General features: G+C 42.4%; 1 protein-coding gene across 1 annotated transcript in view; it reads left to right on the top strand.

Moving 5' to 3' along the window:
- TRHDE (thyrotropin releasing hormone degrading enzyme) overlaps window positions 1-27,254 on the top strand; it is a 1,069,075-nt gene that overhangs the window by 870,510 nt on the left and 171,311 nt on the right. The window lies entirely within an intron of this gene.

The following is a 27,254-nucleotide window of genomic DNA, read 5'->3' as shown; positions in this document are numbered from 1 at the left end:
CAGCCAAGCATTTTTTATGCTGCAGGGGCTGCCACTGCCAGTGCTTTTTTGAGGACATGTTTGATGTCAGACATGACATCTGAACATGTGTATAGGGGGTATATATACACATATATGTCTGAATATATACCCCTAGACATATATAGGTGTGATAGTAGCAGAAATATATGCTTGCGCTAATGAAATCATTTACAGTAATATATTTCTGCTACTATCACACCTATATATGTCTAGGGGTATATATTCAGACATATATGTGTATATATACCCCCTATACACATGTTCAGATGTTTTGCCTGCCTCAAAAGAACCCAAAAAAATGCCAAAAAAACGATTCCGTCAAAAAAAAAATGCCCAGGTGTGTTTTTGCTGGCATTTTTTGGGGGGTTTTGGAGGCAGGCAAAACATCTGAACTTGTGTATAGTGGTGTATATACACACATCCATATATTTATATACACACCTAGACATATATAGGTGTGATAGTAGCAGAAATATATGCTTGCGCTAATGAAATCATTTACAGTAATATATTTCTGCTACTATCACACCTATATATGTCTAGGTGTGTATATAAATATATGTATGTGTGTATATATACCACTATACACAAGTTCAGATGCTTTGCCTGCCTCAAAAGAACTCAAAAAAATGCCAAAAAAACGCTAGCGTCCAAAAAAAAAATGCCCAGGTGTGTTTTTGCTGGCATTTTTTGGGGGGTTTTGGAGGCAGGCAAAACATCTGAACTTGTGTATAGTGGTGTATATACACACATCCATATATTTATATACACACCTAGACATAAATAGGTGTGATAGTAGCAGAAATATATGCTTGCGCTAATGAAATCATTTACAGTAATATATTTCTGCTACTATCACACCTATATATGTCTAGGTGTGTATATAAATATATGTATGTGTGTGTATATATACCACTATACACAAGTTCAGATGTTTTGCCTGCCTCAAAAGAACCCCAAAAAATGCCAAAAAAAACGCTAGCGTCAAAAAAAAAAAAATGCCCAGGTGTGTTTTTGCTGGCATTTTTTGGGGGTTTTTGGAGGCAGGCAAAACATCAGAACTTGTGCACAGTACCACTATACACAAGTTCAGATGTTTTTCCTGACTGCAAAGAACCCAAAAAAATGCCTTCTATTAAACCGGCAAGGTGTTACAGCAGCGAAGCCAACCCCCTGAGCTGAAAGTTTTCTAATACAAACAATCTTTTTTTATGGTTCTGGACATGCTACAGATCTGAAACTTCACATGTACAGTTTTTAGACCCCCCAGATACTAAATCCAAAGTAAAAATCAAAAAATCTCTTTTTTTTTAATGTTTTCAATAATTGGCTTTTTTATCAAAAATGACAATTTTTAAGAACTTTTTTTGTGTGATTTTGTGTCTGGGGGGTCTAAAAGGTGTACCTGTGAAGTTTCAGCTCTGTAGCATGTCCAGAACCAGAAAAAAAAAGGATTGTATGTATTAGAAAACTTTCAGCTCAGGGGGTTAGCTTCTCTCCACACCTTGCCGGTTTCAAAGCAGGCATTTTTTTGGGTTCTTTGCAGTCAGGAAAAACATCTGAACTTGCGTATAGTGGCACTGTGCACAAGTTCTGATGTTTTGCCTGCCTCCAAAACCCCCCAAAAAATGCCAGCAAAAACACACCTGGGCATTTTTTTTTGACGCTAGCGTTTTTTTGGGCATTTTTTTGGGTTCTTTTGAGGCAGGCAAAACATCTGAACTTGTGTATAGTGGTATATATACACACATACATATATTTATATACACACCTAGACATATATAGGTGTGATAGTAGCAGAAATATATTAATGTAAATGATTTCATTAGCGCAAGCATATATTTCTGCTACTATCACACCTATATATGTCTAGGTGTGTATATAAATATATGTATGTGTGTATATACACCACTATACACAAGTTCAGATGTTTTGCCTGCTTCCAAAACCCCCCAAAAAATGCCAGCAAAAACACACCTGGGCATTTTTTTTTTTTTGACGCTAGCGTTTTTTTTGGCATTTTTTGGGGTTCTTTTGAGGCAGGCAAAACATCTGAACTTGTGTATAGTGGTATATATACACACATACATATATTTATGTACACACCTAGACATATATAGGTGTGATAGTAGCAGAAATATATTACTGTAAATGATTTCATTAGCGCAAGTATATATTTCTGCTACTATCACACCTATATATGTCTAGGTGTGTATATAAATATATGTATGTGCGTATATACACCACTATACAAAAGTTCAGATGTTTTGCCTGCCTCCAAAACCCCCCAAAAAATGCCAGCAAAAACACACCTGGGCATTTTTTTTTTTTGACGCTAGCGTTTTTTTTGGCATTTTTTTGGGTTCTTTTGAGGCAGGCAAAACATCTGAACTTGTGTATAGTGGTATATATACACACACATACATATATTTATATACACACCTAGACATATATAGGTGTGATAGTAGCAGAAATATATTACTGTAAATGATTTCATTAGCGCAAGCATATATTTCTGCTACTATCACACCTATATATGTCTAGGTGTGTATATAAATATATGGATGTGTGTATATACACCACTATACACAAGTTCAGATGTTTTGCCTGCCTCCAAAACCCCCCAAAAAATGCCAGCAAAAACACACCCGGGCATTTTTTTTTGACGCTAGCGTTTCTTTTGGCATTTTTTTGGGTTCTTTTGAGGCAGGCAAAACATCTGAACTTGTGTATAGTGGTATATATACACACATACATATATTTATATACACACCTAGACATATATAGGTGTGATAGTAGCAGAAATATATTACTGTAAATGATTTCATTAGCGCAAGCATATATTTCTGCTACTATCACACCTATATATGTCCAGGTGTGTATATAAATATATGTATGTGTGTATATACACAAGTTCAGATGTTTTGCCTGCCTTCAAAACCCCCCAAAAAATGCCAGCAAAAACACACCTGGGCATTTTTTTTTTGACGCTAGCGTTTTTTTGGCATTTTTTTGGGTTCTTTTGAGGCAGGCAAAACATCTGAACTTGTGTATAGTGGTATATATACACACATACATATATTTATATACACACCTAGACATATATAGGTGCGATAGTAGCAGAAATATATTACTGTAAATGATTTCATTAGCGCAAGCATATATTTCTGCTACTATCACACCTATATATGTCTAGGTGTGTATATAAATATATGGATGTGTGTATATACACCACTATACACAAGTTCAGATGTTTTGCCTGCCTCCAAAACCCCCCAAAAAATGCCAGCAAAAACACACCTGGGCATTTTTTTTTTTGACGCTATCGTTTTTTTGGCATTTTTTTGGGTTCTTTTGAGGCAGGCAAAACATCTGAACATGTGTATAGGGGGTATATATACACATATATGTCTGAATATATACCCCTAGACATATATAGGTGTGATAGTAGCAGAAATATATTACTGTAAATGATTTCATTAGCGCAAGCATTTATTTCTGCTACTATCACACCTATATATGTCTAGGGGTATATATTCAGACATATATGTGAATATATACCCCCTATACACATGTTCAAATGTCATGTCTGACATCAAACATGTCCTCAAAAAAGCACTGGCAGTGGCAGCCCCTGCAGCATAAAAAATGCTTGGCTGGTGAGAAGCCATATGGGTGTGCCGAAGCAATTCAGAGAAATGATCATTTCTCTATAGCGGTCACCCTGCTATGGAAGGGTTTTGTCACCCTGCCATAGCAGTTACTGCCAGTTAACCCTACACTACACTACGGTCCCCTTACACTTAACACTTTCCCTACAGAAACTACATTTTTGAAGCTAACTTAAGTGTAAAGGAGCACTCTAACTACACTAGATATCCCTTTCCTCACACTAATAAATAAAAATCAAAAAATCTCTTTTTTTTTTTAATTTTTCAATAATTGGCTTCTTTATCAAAAATTATAATTTTTAAGAACACACCTAGACATATATAGGTGTGATAGTAGCAGAAATATATGCTTGCGCTAATGAAATCATTTACAGTAATATATTTCTGCTACTATCACACCTATATATGTCTAGGTGTGTATATAAATATATGTATGTGTGTATATATACCACTATACACAAGTTCAGATGTTTTGCCTGCCTCAAAAGAACCCAAAAAAATGCCAAAAAAACGCTAGCGTCAAAAAAAAAAAAAAAAAAAACAGGTGTGTTTTTTCTGGCATTTTTTGGGGGGTTTTGGAGGCAGGCAAAACATCTGAACCTGTGTATAGTGGTGTATATACACACATCCATATATTTATATACACACCTAGACATATATAGGTGTGATAGTAGCAGAAATATATGCTTGCGCTAATGAAATCATTTACAGTAATATATTTCTGCTACTATCACACCTATATATGTCTAGGTGTGTATATAAATATATGTATGTGTGTATATATACCACTATACACAAGTTCAGATGTTTTGCCTGCCTCAAAAGAACCCCAAAAAATGCCAAAAAAAACGCTAGCGTCAAAAAAAAAAATGCCCAGGTGTGTTTTTGCTGGCATTTTTTGGGGGTTTTTGGAGGCAGGCAAAACATCAGAACTTGTGCACAGTACCACTATACACAAGTTCAGATGTTTTTCCTGACTGCAAAGAACCCAAAAAAATGCCTTCTATTAAACCGGCAAGGTGTTACAGCAGCGAAGCCAACCCCCTGAGCTGAAAGTTTTCTAATACAAACAATCTTTTTTTTTATGGTTCTGGACATGCTACAGAGCTGAAACTTCACATGTACAATGTTTAGACCCCCCAGATACTAAATCCAAAGAAAAATCAAAAAATCTCTTTTTTTTTAATGTTTTCAATAATTGGCTTTTTTATCAAAAATGACAATTTTTAAGAACTTTTTTGTGTGATTTTGTGTCTGGGGGGTCTAAAAGGTGTACCTGTGAAGTTTCAGCTCTGTAGCATGTCCAGAACCAGAAAAAAAGATCATATAGGTGTTAAAGGAGGGTCCCACATCCCTGTTCTACTGAAAAATTATCTTTTTTTTTTTCATGGTTCTGGACATGCTACAGAGCTGAAACTTCACATGTACACTTTTTAGACCCCCCAGATACTAAATCCAAAGTCAAAATCAAAAAATCTCTCTTTTTTTTTTCAATAATTGGCTTTTTTATCAAAATTAACAATTTTTAAGAACTTTTTTTGTGTGATTAATAGTTAATGGGGCATGACCCAGAACCCCAGGCACTTTTTAGGGGCATTTATTGGGTTTTAGGGCTTAAAAATTGTGTTTTTTGATTACCGAAGTTCGGGTCCCATTGATTTCAATGGGGTTCTGAAATCCGAACCGAACTTTTGGGAAATTCGGGTGTTCTGGTCGAACCAAACTTTTCAAAAGTTCGATCATCCCTAGTGTTCAGGTCACTGCCTACACTTCCTTTGAATGTCCATTGACCAGGGTCCTCTCAGAGTTGGGGTCCAATATTAGCAGAGAAGAGTAAAGGGGACCGGCAATTTTGGGGCTCCATTGTACTGCTGGATTTGTGGTTCCCATCTTCCAAAAAACAGCACCACTAAGCACCAAGGGACCTGGGGGAAGGGGGGGGGGTCTGGTTAAATATATCTGCCTCGACAGGGTAAGGGGAAAGAAAATCTAGTAGGATGGATTAGAGGTAGGTGGGAGGGAGGAGTGGTGAACAAAAGTAGTTTTGGGCCAGACTAGGGCTTTAGTGATTTTGTTTCCTTCTATTAGAATACAAATGTAGTATATGAGACTTTCTGCAGCAGTAGTTACTTGCCAGTTCAAGAGGCAGCTATAATATAAAAAATATGTCTAATTTTTACTTTGCTCACTATTACCTTTTAAAAAAGCGTGAGGAGATTATAGGATGTACATACTGTATATATGTGGGAATATACAGTGTGTATTTATATATATATATATATATATATATATATATATATATATATATATTTACATATATATTCTCAATTGGCAGGAGCTGAACAACATTTTTGGTAGCTGTAGAAATATTGCTACTATATATGACAATGGCGGCCATTTTGTGAATCAGCATATTATTTCAGGTGCCAGGACTGAGCACCCTGTTTGTGAGTGTACATAGTTTTTTACAATTTGGCTTTTATTAATAAAATAGAATTATGCTATGATGTTCTCCATGGTCCTTTTCTGGGTTGTAATGAGATGTAGATCCATTGTTCCTGGTTGGCGATGCAGCAATAATCCGAAGCCTAGTTGACCAACCTTAGTATATACCTAGGGGGTCCACATTGGCAGGTGAGTGCATACACTGGTGGGGCACAGATGGTGAATTAAAGTGGAGTATTTGTGGATGCAAGGACAGCAGCACAGTCACTATTGGGACTTTTCATATGTTTGAAGGACTTACTTTTTTGCACTTTATTTATATTTATATGCACTTTATTTGCACTGGTTGCATCATATTCGCATTAGCTATATTTCATATGTATTGATTTTTAGTGATGGACGAACATCGGCCGGGGCGGTCCGCGAACGTTAGCCGCGAACTTCGCAAATGTCCGCGAACCGCAAGTTTGCGGCGGGCCCCATTAATTTTAATGGGAGGCGAACTTTAAAAACCTGTAGGTCATATTTGCAGCCACAAAAGACTTAGTATCTGTGCACAAATAGTCCTACCACATGGACAATGTCATAACAGAAGTATTGCAATTGGAAAAGTTGTCCTAATTTTTTTTTTTTTTTTACAGCAAAAAAATGTTTTGTTTTTTTCTTCTAAATCAGCCAGAACTGACAGCAGCTGGTAAATACATGTCAAATACATATAGGGTCCATACACACATCTGTAAAATGGGTCTGCATCCATTCCACAATTTGGTGGAACGTTTACAGACCCATTGATTTTCATTTCCAGTCTGAAAAAATTAGGCATTCACAGGGTAAAGAAGTAAGTGTCGGCCATTCCAGGCCCCAAAAATTAGCCCACATGCGTTTACCTGACAGCTAAGAACGTTGTATTTTGTGGCTGAAGGTACATTAGGCATTCATAGGATAAATAAGTAAGTGTCGGCCATGGAAGGCCCCAAAAATTAGCCCACATGCGTTTACCTGACAGCTAAGAACGTTGTATTCTGTGGCTGAAGGTACATTAGGCATTCATAGGATAAATAAGTAAGTGTCGGCCATGGAAGGCCCCAAAAATTAGCCCACATGCGTTTACCTGACAGCTAAGAACGTTGTGTTCTGTGGCTGGAGGTACATTAGGCATTCACAGGATACAGAAGTAAGTGTCGGCCAGTATAGGCCCTAAAAATAAGCCCACATGAGTTTACCTGACAGCTAAGAATGTTGTATTCTGTGCCTGAAGGTACATTAGGCATTCACAGGATACAGAAGTAAGTGTCGGCCATAAAAGGCCCCAAAAATTAGCCCACATGGGTTTACCTGACAGCTAAGAATGTTGTATTATGTGGCTGAAGGTACATTAGGCATTCACAGGATACAGAAGTAAGTGTTGGCCAGTATAGGCCCCAAAAATTAGCCCACATGGGTTTACCTGACAGCTAAGAAGGTTGTATTCTGTGGCTGAAGGTACATTAGGTATTCACAGGATAAATAAGTAAGTGTCGGCCATAAAAGCCCCAAAAATTAGGCATTCAATGGACATGAAATGCCTTTTCTGCCACTGTATTTACTGAAGACAAGGACCATGAATTGTGGGTGGATGGTGGTCTGGTGGATATTTGTGGCCTGTCATGAGGAATTTAAATGAAACATGGTCTACTGGTCACATGCGTTGAATTCCTCAGAGATCCATGATCCAGATTTTATAAATGTGAGGTATTCTGAGAGAAATATTTCCTGCCTGGGACCTTCCATTGTGGTGTTCCAATGGCCACAAATTTCCGAAAGGCCTCCGAGTCCACCAGTTGATATGGCAGTAGTTGGCGGGCTATCAGTTCCGACAAGCCAGCAGTCAACCGTTGGGCAAGAGGGTTATCCGGCATCATCATTTTTTTTTAGGCTCCAACATTTGGGCCACAGAAGCCTGCCTTTTTCCAGAACAACGTGAGGATGGCATGATGGAGGGTGGAGTGGAGGACAATTGTGAGGAGAGAGAAGGAGAAGAAGCTGGACGGTGAGAGGTTGGAGTGTGGCTTTGTGGGTTCTGACGGTGTTGCTCCCACTAGGCTACTGATGGGAGTTCAGGTGCCTTCTTAAGGCAGTCGTCCCTAAGGCGGATCTGGGTACTGTCGTCAGACTGCTGAGTGGCGGCTGTTGCTACCTCCTCTTCCTGATCTGATGCCAACAATGGCTGCGCATCGCAAATGTATTGTGATGGATCGGAAAATAATTCCAGTGACTCAAGCGGAGGGTATATGGAGGTGGTGGTGTTGGTGGTGGTGTCTTTGGGGGTGCACACAGCAGAGAGTGAAGAGGGTGCACATAGAGAGGATGAGGAGGGTGCAGAAGAGGAAGGCTGAGTGAGCCACTCAACCAAGTCTGGTGCATCCTTTGACGTAATCAAACGCACCTTCTAAACCATCACACTTTGGCTCCGGCCTACTGCTCCTGCCCTACCCCTACCACCCTGCATAAGGGCCTGCCTCTTCCTCTGCCTGTTATTTTTTAAATTGTCCTGTGACAAAAGTCTCTAAAGAAGCACAGTATATGTGGAACAAGGCATATAACCCCCCGCTTCAATCTGTGGTATTGGGGGGCCAATGGTTTATCACACCAGTTCTACAAATAATTGGCCAGTAACTGTTGTTACTGTGTGTAGCACAGTTAAGGCAGCAAAGGAGGCCAAATTTTTGCAGGACTAAAATACACTCTTATAAAAGTATACTGTTAAATAACACCCCATTTCAATATGTGTTATTGGGGGGGGGGGGCACTGATTTATCACACCAGTTGTACAAAAAATTGGCCAGTACATTTGGCACTGTGTGTAGCAGAGTTAACGCAGCAAAAGAGGCAATATTGTTGCAGGACACAAATACACTTAGACAAGTATACTCAGATAACACCCCACTTCAATATGTGGTATTGGGGGCCACTGGTTTATCACACCAGTTCTACAAATAATTGGCCAGTAACTGTTGTCACTGTGTGTAGCACAGTTAATGTAGCAAAAGAGGCCACATTTTTTCAGGACTAAAATACACTCTTATAAAAGTATACTGTTAAATAAAACCCCACTTCAATATGTGGTATTGGGGGGGGGGGCACTGATTTATCACACCAGTTGTACAAAAAATTGGCCAGTACGTTTGGCACTGTGTGTAGCAGAGTTGACACAGCAAAAGAGGCAATATTGTTGCAGGACACAAATACACTTAGGAAGGTATACTCAGATAACACCCCACTTCAATATGTGGTATTGGGGGGCCACTAGTTTATCACACCAGTTTTACAAATAATTGGCCAGTAACTGTTGTCACTGTGTGTAGCACAGTTAACGCAGCAAAAGAGGCCAAATTTTTGCAGGACCAAAATACACTCTTATAAAATTATACTGTTAAATAACACCCCACTTTAATATGTGGTATTGGGGGACTACTGGTTTATCACACCAGTATATAATATAAATATAATATAAAGTATATTATAAGTGGGTTACACCCCTATATAGTGCACTGCACACCTATAAAAAATACCAGTCCTTAAAATGACTTTTGTGGACCTTAACAGAGAGATTTGAGTCACTGATGAATCTGTCCCTGGTGCACACAGCAGACCTCTCCCTACACTGACAAAAAGGAGACAGTACACCTATACCAAATACCAGCCATTAAAATGACTTTTGTGGACCTTAACAGAGCGATTTGTGTCACTGACAGTCTGTCCCTGCTGCACACAGCCAGCCTCTCCATACACTGACAAAAAGTAGAATGTGAAATGGCCATCAGGTCAGGTCTATTTATAAGGTAGGGGGTATGTCCATGTGTTGAAATGTTTCAATTGGCTGTCCCGTTCCACCTGATGGCTGTGTCATGGGTCAAAGTTCTCCCCAATGTAAACTAATATGGCCGCCGCGAACAATGCCATATGTTCACAAAATCGGTGGGCTGCGAACAAGCAAAGTTCGCCGGGCGAACCGCAAGGCAATCTCTATTGATTTTATTTTGTACACATTTTTTCACTTTTATATAGAAATTGTAAGTGCAGTTTCTATATCAATTAAAAAAAAATCCCTTTGGCATACGTTCCTATGTTCCCCAGGGCTGTGCTGAAATAAACCCATTCCGCGCCATGATATTTTTTTGCCAGTCCCTTGCCTATTAGTCTATAAAATGGGCATTACTTTTTTTTATTGTTCAATGGTTTTTATTGAAGATTTTCAGTACAACAAACAAAAGAATGCAAGAAACATTGCAAAGAAATATTGTTCCAAGTAAAGAGTGACATACAACAGCCAACCGTAGCGAATCTGCATCAATAACAACCAGACAGAAATAGCAAAACATGGGGTCATCATAATAACATCAGTAGGAGTCAATCCGTCATCAACAAGGTCTAAGCTTAAATTCAGGGTAGAGCAGGCGTAGGTAAAGGGTGGTACCATTGTGACCAGGGTTGCCACAAGGAGAGGGACTTTTGATAGTCCCCTCTGCTCGAGGCAAACATCTGTTCATAAATACTGTGAGTGTGCACCATATCCAGAACTTCGTGGATTGAGGGGGGTTGCGTCCGCTTCCAGTTCCTCGTAATGGTCAGTCTAGCTGCCAAAAGAACGTGAGTGACAGTGTGTCTGAGAGCTGGGGGAATTGTTTCGATTGTGAGATTAAGCAAGGCGAGAGCAGCGGTAGGTGTTACCACGGATTTCGTGATTTCTGTGATCATATGAAATACATCATGCCAGTATGTACGGAGAGACGGGCAGTCCCATAGAATGTGGTAAATGTCGCCCAGGTGTCCGCAGTTCCTCCAACATAGTGGAGAAGATTGCTCATAGAATTTCGCCAATTTGGTAGGCGTCAGGTGCCAACGAAGTGTGATTTTAATTGTTTGTTCCCATAAAGCCGAGCATTTGGTGTGTTTATATGCATGCCTCAGTGCTGTTTGCCATTTGGCTGTAGTGAACGATTGGTGTAGATCCTCCTCCCATTGAAGAAGAGGACGCGTCTTGGTAAATGTGGATTTGTCTTGTAGGGCCTGGTATATCAGTGATATGCCTCTGGAGGCAACGGATGGGTTGATTAGGAAATGCCATACATTGCTTGGTAGTCTGTAACATGGGATCAGTATGGTAGAGAGAAGATGCTTAAGTCTGATATAGGAAAAGAGTTCGGAGGTAGGAAGATGATATATATGTTGAAGGGACGAAAAGGGTTTTAGCGTTGTATTATGGAATAGATGCTGTATTGTCAGTATGCCCCGTGTCTTCCAAGCCGTGAGGGAAATATCAGGGATCAGTAGAGTGAGTGTTTCTAAAGGTAACGGTGGTGAGATCAGGTTAGGGTTTTTCTCTGTCATAGTCAGCAATTTACGCCATGCTATCAATGATGCTACCATCGGGGGGGAAAAGGATGTTGGGATTTTTGGACCATACGGGGCGCAGAGTAGCCAGATCCGCAGGGGCACCTGAGGAGTTTGAGAGGATTCAATCTGCCCCCAGCTAGTGATGTGTGTAGAGCGGTACCATTATTTAATTTGGGTTGTCAGCGTGGCGAGGTAATAATTGCAAAAGTCTACATATCCAGTCCCTCCCGCGATTCTATGTTTGGTTACGATCGAGTGTGCGCAACGTGACTTCTTATGCTGCCACATATATGCTCGTAAAGTGGATTGTAGGGACACGAAGTATGAGTTGGGGATAGGGATAGGTAATGTGCGGAATAAATATAGGAGTTGGGGGAGAATCATCATTTTAAACGCCGCGAGTCTACCCGACCAGGAGAATTCATGGTTTTGGAGTTTTTGAAGTTCAGAGTGCATTTTGGACAGGAATGGGGCATAGTTCGTCTTGAAGAGGAATTTCACCGATTTGGTCAGCTGAATGCCCAGGTACGGGATAGAGTGATCAGCCCATGAAAATGGAAATTGTTGTTGGAGAATAGTTTTAGTCGTCAAGTCAAGATGTAGGTCAAGGATGACTGATTTGGTTACGTTCATTTTGTAGTATGACACGTCGCTGAACCACTTCAATATTCAATAAGTTTCAGGTAGGGAAGATGTGGGGTTCGTAAGCATCACTATCGCATCGTCAGCGAATAGGCTGATTTTGTGTGTTACCGATCCGAGTTGAAAGCCCGATATGAGGGGGTTGGAGCGTATATGGGCTGCTAGAGGCTCCATGAGGAGATTAAAGATCAAGGGGGAGAGTGGGCAACCCTGACGAGTGTCATTTGTAATACCAAATGGTCTTGATAACATGCTAGCCGTGTATACTTTAGCTGAGGGAGTTGAATACAGCGCAAGAACCGCTGATAATATGTTGCCCTGGAACCCGAACTTAAGTAGAACAGCTTTTAAATAGTCCCAATGGATCCTGTCAAACGCCTTCTCTGCATCCAAGGAAAGAAGCAGAGAAGGCGTTCGAGAGACCTCAGCATGGTGGATGATGTCTATTAGCCTTCTGGTAGCATCCGAGGCTTGGCGGAATGGAGTAAAATCAGATTGGTCCAAGTGGACAATGGAGGGGAAAATTTGCTTGATTCTGTTAGCAACTAACTTGGCGTAAATTTTTGTATCAAGATTTAGGAGGGATATCGGTCTAAAATTTTGTGGAAGGGTGGGCAATTTCCCTGGTTTTGGAAGCGTTATGATCAAAGCTTGGAGCATTTCTGTTGGAAATTTAGAGGAAGAAGCGGCTTGGAGGAAGACAGGTAACAAATGAGGTGTCAGTATTGTTTGGAAGCACTTGAAGTACTCGCCTGACAGGCCATCCGGCCCAGGCGACTTGTTTGACGGCAGAGTGGAGATGATGTCCACAATTTCTTGTTCCGTAAATGGGGCATTTAAGGTATCCAATTGGTTCCTGGAAAGGGAGGGGAGAGAGACACCAGCCAGGAACTCATCTATTTCCTCCCGAGAGGGTTGGTGCGTCTCTTGGTCGCATTTTATGTTATATAGAGTCTCATAATAGACACTAAATGCGTCTGCTATGTCTTGTGGGTTGTATTCCTTCCTAGAGGTGGAAGGGTTGTGCAGATATTCGATTCTGGATTTTACTCTCTGTCCCTTAATTTTTTGTGCCATGCTCTTCCCGGCTTTATTGGAGGTGGCGTAAGAGACAGCTTTACACCGGCGGTGGAACCGCTCAAAGTCCACCAACAATAAAGACCGCAGCTCCTATCTCATTGCAGTGAGTTTTATCTTACTGTCATGATCAGGATTAGCTTTATTCTTCAAATCTAGGTCAGCTATAGAGGAAAGGAGAGAATCTATGCAGGTAGATCTTTTCCTCTTCTCCCTTGAGCCCGCCTGAATCAACAATCCTCTTACAAATGCCTTGTGGGCATTCCACACCACAGCCGGGTCGGACACCGAGTCCTGATTAGTGACAAAAAATTGTCGGAGTTGGTCGGAGATGTGTTTAATAATTTGGGGTTGTTGTAACAGGAAGTTGTTAGTACGCCACACAAAGTGAGACTGTTGGGGTGATTTGTCTGACAGGGTGAGTGTCAGTGGAGCATGGTCCGACCAGGCTATCGTATGGATTTCAGAGGCTATTACACGTTGCAGTAACCATTTATCCAGTAGGAAGAGGTCGATCCTCGAGTAAGTGTTATGGCTCGGCGAGTAGTATGTGAAATCACGCTCTTCCTCATGTTGACATCTCCACGCATCGTGAAGGTCATAGGAGTGGATCAGTGATTTCAAGCGGGAGCCATGGCGTTTGGAAGGGGCAGTAGAGTCCAAGGATGCGTCAGGAATGGTGTTAACGTCACTGCATACAATAAGATGCCCTTTTTGAATCTTGGTGGCAATTTTGAGGACTTTGGAGATGAAAGGCATCTGTCGCTGGTTGGGCGCATACAGATTCAAAATTGTATAGTGCACACTGTTTATGGAACAAACAAGGACAAGGTAACGGCCTTCTACATCCGTGATTAAGTTGATTTGCTGAAAAGAGACAGAGTCCCTAATGGCTATCATCACACCTCGTTTTTTGGCCGTGTAGCATGAATGCACCACATATGGAAAGTTTTTATGTTGACAGTAAGGCAGCGGTGTCTGAGAGAAATGGGTCTCTTGTACACAGAGTACGTCACTTTTGTGGAGATTGGCAGTAGACCATAATGATTTCCGCTTGACCGGGTGGTTTAACCCCCTTGCGTTAATAGATAGAACTGTCAGCGGCATGTCTTGGATAGGAGGAGCTAGGAGTATTGGCAGAGGTACTCACACTTTAGACGATTGACACTAAACGAGCAGGCAGTATACGGATGACTGCGGGTCCAACAAGGGCCTGAGTGGCTGGAGAAGCGTCGTCACTGGAGGATCTGGAACAATAAAACGTACACCAGTATCCACAACTACAAACAAACAACAAAAAGAAAAAATTGTAGTTGCAATTCAAACTAGAAGAAAAAACGTGGTACAGAGCAGGCGCTCGTGTATCCGCTACTGTTAGGTGGAAAAGAGGCTGAGGTGCTGCGAGGATTGAAAGTCCACCTGAAAATGGAAGGCACCGGTAGGGAACACAGATGTGGTGTGCTACCAGTGTATTGGGGGAAAGAGTCTTACATCAGAGCTCTGAGAGGAGAACAGAGGAGGGAGTTGATGATTTGTAGGGCCCACTGCACCCGGCATTTACGGGCGCTGGTGAGAGTTCCCATTTTGGTGGTACCTGGACTGCCTGGTTCCCGAGGCCATGGTCTGCATTGGCTCATCCCTGGGCGGAGCGTGTATTTTGCCCCATGAATTGAGTAACCTCATGCCATTTTGCAAAGTGGAAATGGTGTGGGGGACCCCATTTTTGGTGACTAAAATAGTAGCCGGATGCCGCCATTTATATGGGATGTTGTGGTTCATCAAGGCTTTAGTGATGGAGCTGAGTTGTCTCCTCAGTTGGAGCGTGTATTTAGAAAGATCCGCAAACAACTGTATCCCCTCATAAGGAGCTGGGAGTGTGCGTTGAAGTCGTGAAGCAGCCAGGAGATGGTCCTTAGTTTGGTAAAAATGTACCCTCATAAGGGTGTCACGTGGCACTGAGTCAGCGAGATGAGAAGCCTTAGGTAGCCTGTGAATACGATCTATAGTGAGATCCACGGCAGAGCAGTCAGGGAGCATGGCCGCCATGAGGGAGCTAGCATAGTTGTGAAGTTCACTTTGAGGGACAGACTCAGGGATGCCACGCAGCTTAACATTGTTGCGTCTAGATCTGTCCTCTAAGTCAGCCAGCTTAGCTTTAATCCACTGTTGTTCATCCCTATTTTCATCGCAGCTGTCTATGATGTCATTAATGGTGTCAGTACAGTCAGCCATCTGCGATTCCACAGATGTGAGTCTGCGATCCATCCCCTGCACATCAGATGCAATTTTGCCAAACAGGGAGGTCAGATTCTGAAATAGAGAGGATTGGAAGGATAATAACATGTCCTTCAAGGTAGTGTCTACCACAGGCTGACCAGTAGTCGGGAAGTCCGCAAATGAGGCCTGCAAGGAGGGGGCCGAGAGGAGGTTAGTGTCCTGGCTGTCATGAGGGAGACATGGGGGCTGCAGCTCCAGCCTCATGCGGGCTTTTGCAGGGCTGGAAGAGGCTGGGGAGTATACTCCAGGTCCAGTACGGGAAGATGGGGAGGTCTGGGGCGGCATTACCTCCGAGGGATCCCCGATGTCCTCCGATCTGTGTGAGGAGATGAAGGCTGCGGGAGCGCCGGCTCCATCTTGGCGGGAAGCGGTGCGCTGCGGGGGCCTGGAGAAGAAGGCAGTAAGCTTCTGGGGCCGATGATTGTCCTTCCTCTTGCGGGACATGATGTGAGGGCAGCCCGCGGGAAGCTCTGGAGCTGATGGGAGCAGTGGAACGAGTGGCGGTGGGTCCGTCGTCGCTGGGAAGCCTCCGTTGTCCTCACAGAGAAAAGGCTTAAGCGGCCATCTCTGGTGCCGGCAAACCACGCCCCCCCCCCGCATTACTTTTTTTTAGAGTCAGCTCTTTCATCAACTTCCATGGGATTCAGATTCAACAACCAAACTTTACTCATGCTGTAAACTTGTCTCACCCAAATATGTTCAGCTCATCCCTAGTAAATAATCCTTTTTTTAAATATACTGTAGGTTTAAAATGAATCATCTTCTTTCTTCAATGGACAAAGTGAAATAAAGCAGGGCATTGAACTATGATATAGGAATGAAAATTATTTTCCTAAATTCAGTTTTTTGGGAGAGTAGAGATTGGAACAACTACTTAACCACTATCTGTATTAGTAATTAATCATATTACCAAATATGACCAGTTATTTGAGTGTAGGAAAGTGGACATGTATTAAAAGAATTTTATGTAAACCTAACCAATGCCAAGTCCAGTCAGTTCTAAGTCAGCAATGGTTAGAATTGCAATACCATTGCTTTGCAACTCTAAAGGATTTAGCTATTATGATCTCAATAAATGGAAACAAGACCACATGTATTTTTAATGGTGGCTGTGGTAAAAGGGTCAGGGTGCTAATGTAACATTTAAAACTCAAGTTGATAATTTAAATTTAAGGTTTTCCCCAGCATCTAGAAACAAGCAAGCCCGCCAATGCTGAACTAATGGTTTGCCAGAGTGAACTTTATTCAGACTTTATGGGGTAATGTAAAGCGTAAACATGCCTCCCTTTGAATGAATGTATGTTGTGAAGCAGCCTTCAAATTTAAGTGTAAATGAACTTAAATGGAAATGAGGAGAAATGTTGAGGCACGACCACATGAGTACAACAACTGGTCACAGATATTAAGATAAATGGTAAACTCAATACCTCATAATAAATATCACCAGGCGTGATGTGCAGAAAAGTTATATAAAATGAGGAATAGAACCTATATCAATTATTACCAGTGCATAAAGCAAATGTGAATATAAGATGAACAAAATTAATAGAAATACTTGTGCAGTGATCTTCCCAAACTCAGTAATGCTGGTGCTATAGGTGGGCGTACCAACTTATGCAGTTAAGAAATTATTATTATTGGTGAGTGGTTCATGCAAAAGTCCATGTACAAAAATCCCCAAAACAAAATAGGGGCTACAATGTGAACCATATATGTGAAAAAGAGCTTAAACAAATATATAGATGAGTATAAGTGACACACAATAAAATGCAGGAAAGTCCATATAAAATTGTGCAACAATTCCAAGTGAAATGGGTGACACAATCTTGTGTATTTTCTCAGTGCTCCTTCTCTTGGTGGGGCATAGAAGTGATGTAAAAAATTGTCTGACCCTTCACTGGTGAGTTAAGGTCACTTACCAGATGCACTAAGGCCTCTGGGGACCTATAGTGAATGTAGAGCTGTAGACTCTTGCAGCGATTCCCTCCTCCTAGGTGAAGATTCAGGTATATCTCTAATTCTGTGTTCTTCTATCTGGATGGCTCAAATCCCGGATGACTCAAAATGACACATTGAGAAGTACTCAAAGGAAGTGTCCTGATGACGCTATGCCAGCAAAATGCAATGAGGGTCCAGTACGTCACTTCCGGGTTGCGGGAATCTAAAGCATGGAACGCAGATTACACAGCATACAGCAGTCCCCAGTTACTTTTACCTATTGCCTGCTGCAAAGTGTCTTAAGAGGCACTTACAAATGTGAGTTTGTTTCTTTATTTTTTATCTTTTTTTAAATAAATATACTGTACTATGTATACTTTTCAATGTGTCTTTTTGAGCCATCTGGGATTTGAGCCATCCAGATAGGAGAACTATAGATATACCTGAATCTTTACCTAGGAGGAGGGTGTCGCTGCAAGAGTCTATAGCTCTACCTGCACAATAGGTCCCCAGAGGCCTTTGTGCATCTAGTAAGTAACCTCAGTTCACCGGTGAAGGATCAGACAATTTTTATGTCACTTCTATACCCCACCGAGAGAAGGAGCACTGAGAAAATACACAAGATCCTGTCACTCATTTCACTGGGAATTGTTGCACAATTTTATATAGACTTTCCTGCATTTTTTTGTGTACGACTTATACTCATCTATATATTTGTTTAAGCTCTTTTTCACATATATGGTTCACATTGTAGCCCCTACTTTGGTTTGGGGATTTTTGTACATGGACTTTTGCATGAACCACTCACCAATAATAATAATTTCTTAACTGCATAAGTTGGTACGCCCACCTATAGCACCAGCATTACTGAGTTTGGGAAGATCACTGCACAAGTATTTCTATTAATTTTGTTCATGTTATATTCACGTTTGCTTTATGCACTGGTAATAATTGATATAGGTTCTATTCCTCATTCTATATAATTTTTCTGCACTTCATGCCTGCTGATATTTATTATGATGTATTGAGTTCTCTATTTATCTTAATATCTGTGACCAGTTGCTGTGGTAGTGCCTCACTATATTCAGACTTTGGAGAGCCCCTTTGGTCATTCATATTCTGTCCTCACTTCCTGTGACTTACCATCACATCTTGATTTTACTTAACTCAATTGTCCCCTAGTTGCCTGTTTGGTCATTAGAGAGACCCTAAACTTCCCCCTCCTCTGTATTATAGCTATATTTTCTTCTGCACATAATGATGTTCCCTTTATGGGTAGCAGTGCCAATAAGGAATTGTGTGACATAGAATGCAACCTCTTTTGGCACTTTTTTCGGGTATTTATGTTTTATTGTGTGTTACCAAATTCATTTATCTCAGGCAAGTAAAAAAAAAAAAAAAAAATAAGGCATCGGGTGCCCAACAAACTCCATAGTATGGATTCTGGTATGGATTTTAGAGGTATTTCATGCTAAAATCAAGAAAAAAAAAGTGGAAGCACTAAGAAAAGGGTGGGATGAGTATGCACCCCAGAATTGAATTAAACCAGCCTCTTACATGGAGTGGGTACCTTGCCAGGGGGAACCCTCCTGGCAAAACACAATGCTCCCATGTTGATGAGGACAAGAACCTCTTCCCCAGAACCCTGGCCCAGTTGTTGTGGTGGTCTGTGAGCAGGGGGCTTATCAGGATCTGGAAGCCCCCTTTAACAATAATCCTCATTGCATCATTGACTAAATGGTCATGCCCAAATTTGATCAATTACATCACCCAGTAGACCTCACTCTTTGTTTATATCAGCTGTCATCCGCTGCAGCTGTCATCCGTTTTCAGGATTAGGTGCCAGCACTAGCTGCTTCCTTAATAAAATCTTTATGATTGTAAGCTCTAAAGAGCACCCAGGTAGCAAGCAATTGTGCTGCAAGTTTGAAAATGACTTTCTAAGCTATTGCTAGACTTGCCAGGCTTCAAAAGTTTGTTGCACAATTGCAGCAAGTCCGCATTACATGACTCCAGATCAACTTTCTTTACAAACTTTCTGCAAGTCTGGTTCAGTTATGTTGTTCAGTTATGTTGTGCAATTGTCATCCCACCACAGGGGTCATTGTGGCTGAATGTGCACGCTGTAGACTTTCAGAGCAGAGAGAGAAATTGGAAAAGTGTCAACTAGAACTTTTGCTTCAAGTGCTCTGCAAATATACAACATGTCAATGAAAATGTGCAGCAAGTTAAACGACTTAAAATTCAACACTGCCACAAATTTGTGGCAAGTTATCCTTGCAATCTGAGCAGGACCCTCTGATTCCTCTTGTATTTAATTGTATTGTAACTGTACTGTCTCCCTCCATTTTGTAAAGCACTGTGCAAACTGTTGACATTATATAAATCCTGTATACTAGTAATCATTGACAGCAGAAGTATTGGAAAAACCTGCTATGCTACTTTATATGAGGCTCTTGCAACACTGGCTAAAAGTCTGGGGCTCAGACAAAATCCCAAATAAGCAAAACTTAGTTTAAACTTTTTTTTGGGACTGGACAGGTAGCTCAGCCTTAATCCAGTATCATGATGCTTATCCCCTTTGGATTGGATTATGCACGTTGCTTAGAATATGTGTCCTGTAGCTACAACAATGAACTATTTACAGTTTGAATTGTTGCAAGGTCCCGAGTACATTAGAACTTACATAAATGGCATAAAGGAAAATATACAAGGTTAAAGAATGATACATTCTCCTCTTCTCTGAGTACTGTACTGTGAGTATAACATCTCTCATAAAACCAAACAGAGAAAACACAGATGCCACCACTCCTGCTAAAATTCTTACTCTATCTAGGAGAAGGGGAAGAAAAGTCGAAATTTCCAAACCCGCAGAAGCAATCAGAGGTGCACTGAGACCACCTGAAGAAAAAAGGAGGGGGAGATGGGGACTGTTCTGGACATTTTATAGCTAGGCAACTCCTATCCTCATATTGATTAGGGGTTCCAAATAGGGTTGAGCGAACACCTAGATGTCCGTGTTCGACGGGTTCGGCCGAACTTTAAAAAAAAGTCCGGGTCCGTGTCCCGGACTTTTACCGAACTTTTCCCGGACACCGAACCCCATTGAAGTCAATGGGGACCCGAACTTTAAGGCACTAAAATGGCTCTAAAACACCAAAGGAAAGGGCTAGAGTGCTGCAAATGGCAGCAAAACGTAATTAAGAGCATGGCAAGTGCTCTGCAAACAAATGTGGATAGGGAAATAACTTAAAACAACAAAAAAAAACAGAAAAATAAAACAATGTTCTTCTTCATCTCTGAAGGACGAGGCCCATATGGAGTAGGAGGGAGGTTGAGGTGGTGGTGGATGTGGCGGTGACTAGACATATGCCGGTTTTCGGTAATTCGATATATCGCGGTATTGCATAGCCACGGTATTGTTATTGTGGCATTTTTAAAATACCGAGTTTCTCTGTCAAGTCTGCCTGACTTGTGAATTGATACATTTCAGTGAGCTGGATGACTCATTCACTCACTCAGCTAACACCTTTCAGCATTAAGTCTCCTAACTATAAACAAAAATGATTACATTTGTATCTTTTCCTTCCCTCTGCCAGGGAGAAAGGAAGTTTAACCTCTTAAAGACTGGATCTTTTTCTGACACTTGCAGCTTGCAAGTTAAAATCAGTTTTTTTTTTGCTAGAAAAGTACTTAGAACCCCCAAACATTTTATATATTTTTTTAGCAGAGACCCTACAGAATAAAATGGCGATTGTTGTAATATTTTATGTCACACTGTATTTGCGCAGCAGTCTTTCAAACGCAATGATTAGACTTTAATGAATAAAAAAAAAAAAAAAAACGTAACAGTAAAGTTATCCCAATTTTTTTTTTTTTTGTTACACAGAGAATCGTGAGAGAATCGTGATCTTTATTCCAAGCTAAAAAATCGTGATTCTCATTTTGGCCAGAATCGTGCAGCTCTAATAAATATATATATACACACACACACGCCTAGCAGCCCACATTACATTATTATATAGCCATCAAGCAGTGTCTGGCCTACCTGGTGATGACTGGTCCTGGCGCTCTGATCCGATGGCCTGGTCTTTAAAGGGGCAAATCCTTGCGATCCAGAAGTGGTTAAACCTGCAGGAGGACCGGTGTTTTTATCTATTAATGACTTTACTATTGCTTTAGGCCTGGTTCACATGTATGCGGGTTGGTGGTTCACATGTATGCGGGTTGGCGGTTCACATGTATGCGGGTTGGCGGCCCACATTTGCACAGGCATAGCAGCCCATTGATTTGAACGGGCTGCTATGCCCTCATTTTCCGCAGAAAAAAGGTGCATGCAGCATTTTTTTTAAATTCAGTGGCCTTGAAATCCATCCTGCTTTTGCACCATGCGACTAACCTGCAGTTCCTGCTCTGGCAAGCTTTCTGCATTTTTTGTATACGTGGGCACGGCATTTAAAAATAAACAGTTTGCGTGTGCAGCAACGGCAGGTAAGTCGCATGGTGCAAAAGAAGGATGGATTTCATGGCCACTGCATTTTTTTAAATTCTGCATGCACCTTTTTTCAGCTGAAAACGCAGGCATAGCAGCTCAAGCCCATTCACATCAATGGGCTGCTATGCCTGTGCAAATGTGGGCCCCCAACCCGCATACATGTGAACCAGGCCTAAAGCAATAGTAAAGTCATTAATAGATAAAAACACCGGTCCTCCTGCAGGTTTAACCAATTAATGACTTTACTATTGCTTTAGGCCTGGTTCACATGTATGCGGGTTGGGGGCCCACATTTGCACAGGCATAGCAGCCCATTGATGTGAATGGGCTTGAGCTGCTATGCCTGCGTTTTCAGCTGAAAAAAGGTGCATGCAGAATTTAAAAAAATGCAGTGGCCATGAAATCCATCCTTCTTTTGCACCATGCGACTTACCTGCCGTTGCTGCACACGCAAACTGTTTATTTTTAAATGCCGTGCCCACGTATACAAAAAATGCAGAAAGCTTGCCAGAGCAGGAACTGCAGGTTAGTCGCATGGTGCAAAAGCAGGATGGATTTCAAGGCCACTGAATTTTAAAAAAATGCTGCATGCACCTTTTTTCTGCGGAAAATGAGGGCATAGCAGCCCATTCAAATCAATGGGCTGCTATGCCTGTGCAAATGTGAACCACCAACCCGCATACATGTGAACCAGGCCTAAAGCAATAGTAAAGTAATTTATAAACAACACCTCCTTCAGGTTTAACCACTTCTTGACCACAAGGATTTGCCCTCTTAATGACCAGGCCATCGGATCGGAGCCGAGCGCCAGAACCAGTTATCACCAGTTAGGCCAGACACTGCTTGATGACCTATTTTAGGCCTGGTTCACAGAGTCTGTACTGACTGACTATATAATAATGTGCATAAGTGAACCAAAGCCCCTAAATTCAGCAATGAAATTGAAGTGAGGTGGAAATTTAATAATTTAAATTTAATAATAGAATACCGTGATAATACCGTATACCGTGGCAAAACCTTAATCAATTAATCGCAGCATGAAAATCTGATACCGTCACAAGCCTAGCGGTGACATAGGCGTGCGCACAGGGTGTGCTGGGTGTGCCTGGGCACACCCTAATCACCTAGGGCACATAGCATTGCCAGTGAGGAGATGGGAAAGATCTCCCTGGGACCTGCTCTGCTCTATTTCTCCTTGCCTACAGGTACATGGCCCCGATACATTACTCTCCCTGCTGGCAAACACATGCATGTGTATTTCAACTTTGGGGTGCACACCTTAATGCAATAGGCTGCGCACACCTATGGGCGGTGTAGGTGGAAGCGGCGGTGGAGGAGGACCAGGGCCGGATTAACAGCATCATGGGCTTGGTGCTGAGGATTTTGAAGGGCCTTAAGGGCCGTGCCTTGCCATGCACCCAGAGGAGGAAGGGTGCAGCCATGCATGCCTAATTCAACATGGGATGCTGTCTCTGAAGCCCATAAACACATCCATGCATCGCCAACTGTCCCTCCTTGTCCGGCCTTCACGCTGTGTGGGGAGGTTCTGAGGGTGCTGCCTGGGGAAGCGAGCATAGAAGCCAGACTTCTGTGTTTACAAGTGACAGAAGAGCGGTAACAGTGAATATGGCCAACCCGGGGCCTATATAAAAGGTAGGGGCCTGGAGCTGCAGCTCCAATAGCCCCTACATTAATCTGGCCCTGAGGAGGAGGACGAGGTAGCCAACACTGCTTCTTTTCAAAAATTTTAAATGAGGGTACACCCCAAAAGAGTGAGAAAGAGCAAAAATGGAACAATGGGTGGGTAAGGTCGGTATCCATTGCTATTCTGCATAAGGTACGGAAAAGTCCCGTGGGATCCATGCCTGGTTCATTTTAATGAACGTGAGCTTGTCCACATTGTCTCTGGACAGGCGGCTGCGCTTGTCTGTTATAACGCCCCCAGCCGTGCTAAATACCCGTTCAGATAATACACTGGCTGCAGGGCACGCCAGCACCTCCAAGGCGTAAAGGGCAAGCTCAAGCCATGTGCCCAATTTGGAGACCCAGAAGTTGAAGGGGGCAGACCCGTCATTCACTACATGTAGGCGTGTGCACACATACTGCTCCACCATGTTGGTAAAATGCTGCCTCCTGCTAAGACGTTCCATCTGAGCTGCTGGTGCTGCTGTTTGTTGTGGCGTGCTGACAAAGCTTTTCCACATTTCGGCCATGCTAACCCTGCCTTCTGAGGTGCTGGCGGTGCCCTGGTTGCGTTGGCGACCTCCTCCTCCTCCTCCTCTGCCTTGTGCTTCCACTGTGGCCCCGCTGTCAGATGGGAATGCCAGCAGCATGGCGTCTACCAGCGTGCGCTTGTACTCGCGCATCTTGCGATCGCGCTCCAGTGAGTGAATTAAGGACGGTACGTTGTCCTTGTAACGGGGATCCAGCAGCGTGGCCACCCAGTAATCAGCACAAGTTAGAATGTGGGCAACTCGGCGGTCGTTGTGGAGACACTGCAGCATGTAATCGCTCATGTGTGCCAGGCTGCCCAGAGGCAACGAAAGGCTGTCCTCTGTGGGAGGTGTATCGTCCGTGTCCTCTGTATCCCCCCAGCCACGCACCAGTGATGGCCATGAGCTGGCCTGGGTGCCACCCTGCTGTGAACATGGTTCCATCTCCTCCTCCAGCTCCTCCTCCTCCTCATCCTCCTCATCCTCCAGAACTGTGCCCCTGCTGGACAATTGCGTCCCTGGCGTTTGCGTGTGCAGGAACCCACCCTCGGAGCCCCTTGCGAATGACTGCCCTGAAAGCCTTGGAAATGTTACCTCTTCATCCTCCTCCTCCTCCTCATCCTGTGCCACATCCTCTTCCATCATCGCCCGAATTGTTTTTTCAAGGAGGCATGGAAGTGGGATAGTTAAGCTGAGAACGGCGTCATTGCCACTGGCCATGTTGGTGGAGTACTCAAAACAGCGCAACAAGGCACACAGGTCTCGCATGGAGGCCCAGTTAAATTAAATAGCGGAATAGAAAATATGATCCAAAAAAAGTGTATGTATATCACACGTACACAACCACACTGGGCCCCAATTACTATTGTTTGTACCCCTAAAAGGCTAGATGAGGAGTAGGGGGAGTATGGAACAGGCAGCACCCTCAAACCTTCAGAAGTATGAGATGAACCCCAACAACTTGGAAAGGTGGATCTCTCTCACACGTACCGACACAGACTATCCCGCAATTCAATTGATCCTCAAAGGTTTTTATTGAATAGCGGAATAGGAAATATGATCAAAAAAAGTGTATGTATCTCGCACGTACACAACCACACTAGGCCCCAATTACTATTGTTTGTACCCCTAAAAGGCTAGATGAGGAGTAGGGGGGGTATGGAACAGGCAGCACCCTCAAACCTTCAGAAGTATGAGATGAACCCCAACAACTTGGAAAGGTGGATCTCTCTCACACGTACCGACACAGACTATCCCCCAATTTAACTGATCCCCAAAGGTTTTTGATTAAATAGCGGAATAGAAAATATGATCCAAAAAAAGTGTATGTATATCACACGTACACAACCACACTAGGCCCCAATTACTATTGTTTGTACCCCTAAAAGGCTAGATGAGGAGTAGGGGGGGTATGGAACAGGCAGCACCCTCAAACCTTCAGAAGTATGAGATGAACCCCAACAACTTGGAAAGGTGGATCTCTCTCACACGTACCGACACAGACTATCCCCCAATTTAACTGATCCCCAAAGGTTTTTGATTAAATAGCGGAATAGAAAATATGATCCCAAAAAAGTGTATGTATATCACACGTACACAACCACACTGGGCCCCAATTACTATTGTTTGTACCCCTAAAAGGCTAGATGAGGAGTAGGGGGAGTATGGAACAGGCAGCACCCTCAAACCTTCAGAAGTATGAGATGAACCCCAACAACTTGGAAAGGTGGATCTCTCTCACACGTACCGACACAGACTATCCCCCAATTTAACTGATCCCCAAAGGTTTTTGATTAAATAGCGGAATAGAAAATATGATCCCAAAAAAGTGTATGTATATCACACGTACACAACCACACTGGGCCCCAATTACTATTGTTTGTACCCCTAAAAGGCTAGATGAGGAGTAGGGGGAGTATGGAACAGGCAGCACCCTCAAACCTTCAGAAGTATGAGATGAACCCCAACAACTTGGAAAGGTGGATCTCTCTCACACGTACCAACACAGACTATCCCCCAATTTAACTGATCCCCAAAGGTTTTTGATTAAATAGCGGAATAGAAAATATGATCCAAAAAAAGTGTATGTATATCACACGTACACAACCACACTAGGCCCCAATTACTATTGTTTGTACCCCTAAAAGGCTAGATGAGGAGTAGGGGGAGTATGGAACAGGCAGCACCCTCAAACCTTCAGAAGTATGAGATGAACCCCAACAACTTGGAAAGGTGGATCTCTCTCACACGTACCGACACAGACTATCCCCCAATTTAACTGATCCCCAAAGGTTTTTGATTAAATAGCGGAATAGAAAATATGATCCAAAAAAAGTGTATGTATATCACACGTACACAACCACACTAGGCCCCAATTACTATTGTTTGTACCCCTAAAAGGCTAGATGAGGAGTAGGGGGGGTATGGAACAGGCAGCACCCTCAAACCTTCAGAAGTATGAGATGAACCCCAACAACTTGGAAAGGTGGATCTCTCTCACACGTACCAACACAGACTATCCCCCAATTTAACTGATCCCCAAAGGTTTTTGATTAAATAGCGGAATAGAAAATATGATCCCAAAAAAGTGTATGTATATCACACGTACACAACCACACTAGGCCCCAATTACTATTGTTTGTACCCCTAAAAGGCTAGGAGTAGGGGGAGTATGGAACAGGCAGCACCCTCAAACCTTCAGAAGTATGAGATGAACCCCAACAACTTGGAAAGGTGGATCTCTCTCACACGTACCAACACAGACTATCCCCCAATTTAACTGATCCCCAAAGGTTTTTGATTAAATAGCGGAATAGAAAATATGATCCAAAAAAAGTGTATGTATATCACACGTACACAACCACACTAGGCCCCAATTACTATTGTTTGTACCCCTAAAAGGCTAGGAGTAGGGGGAGTATGGAACAGGCAGCACCCTCAAACCTTCAGAAGTATGAGATGAACCCCAACAACTTGGAAAGGTGGATCTCTCTCACACGTACCAACACAGACTATCCCCCAATTTAACTGATCCCCAAAGGTTTTTGATTAAATAGCGGAATAGAAAATATGATCCCAAAAAAGTGTATGTATATCACA

This window comes from Pelophylax lessonae (assembly GCF_965119305.1).
Source record: "Pelophylax lessonae genome assembly, chromosome: 4".
Classification (NCBI taxonomy): domain Eukaryota; kingdom Metazoa; phylum Chordata; class Amphibia; order Anura; family Ranidae; genus Pelophylax; species Pelophylax lessonae.
The sequence above is the reverse complement of the archived record's forward strand: the minus strand, read 5'-3'. Positions and strand labels throughout refer to the sequence as shown.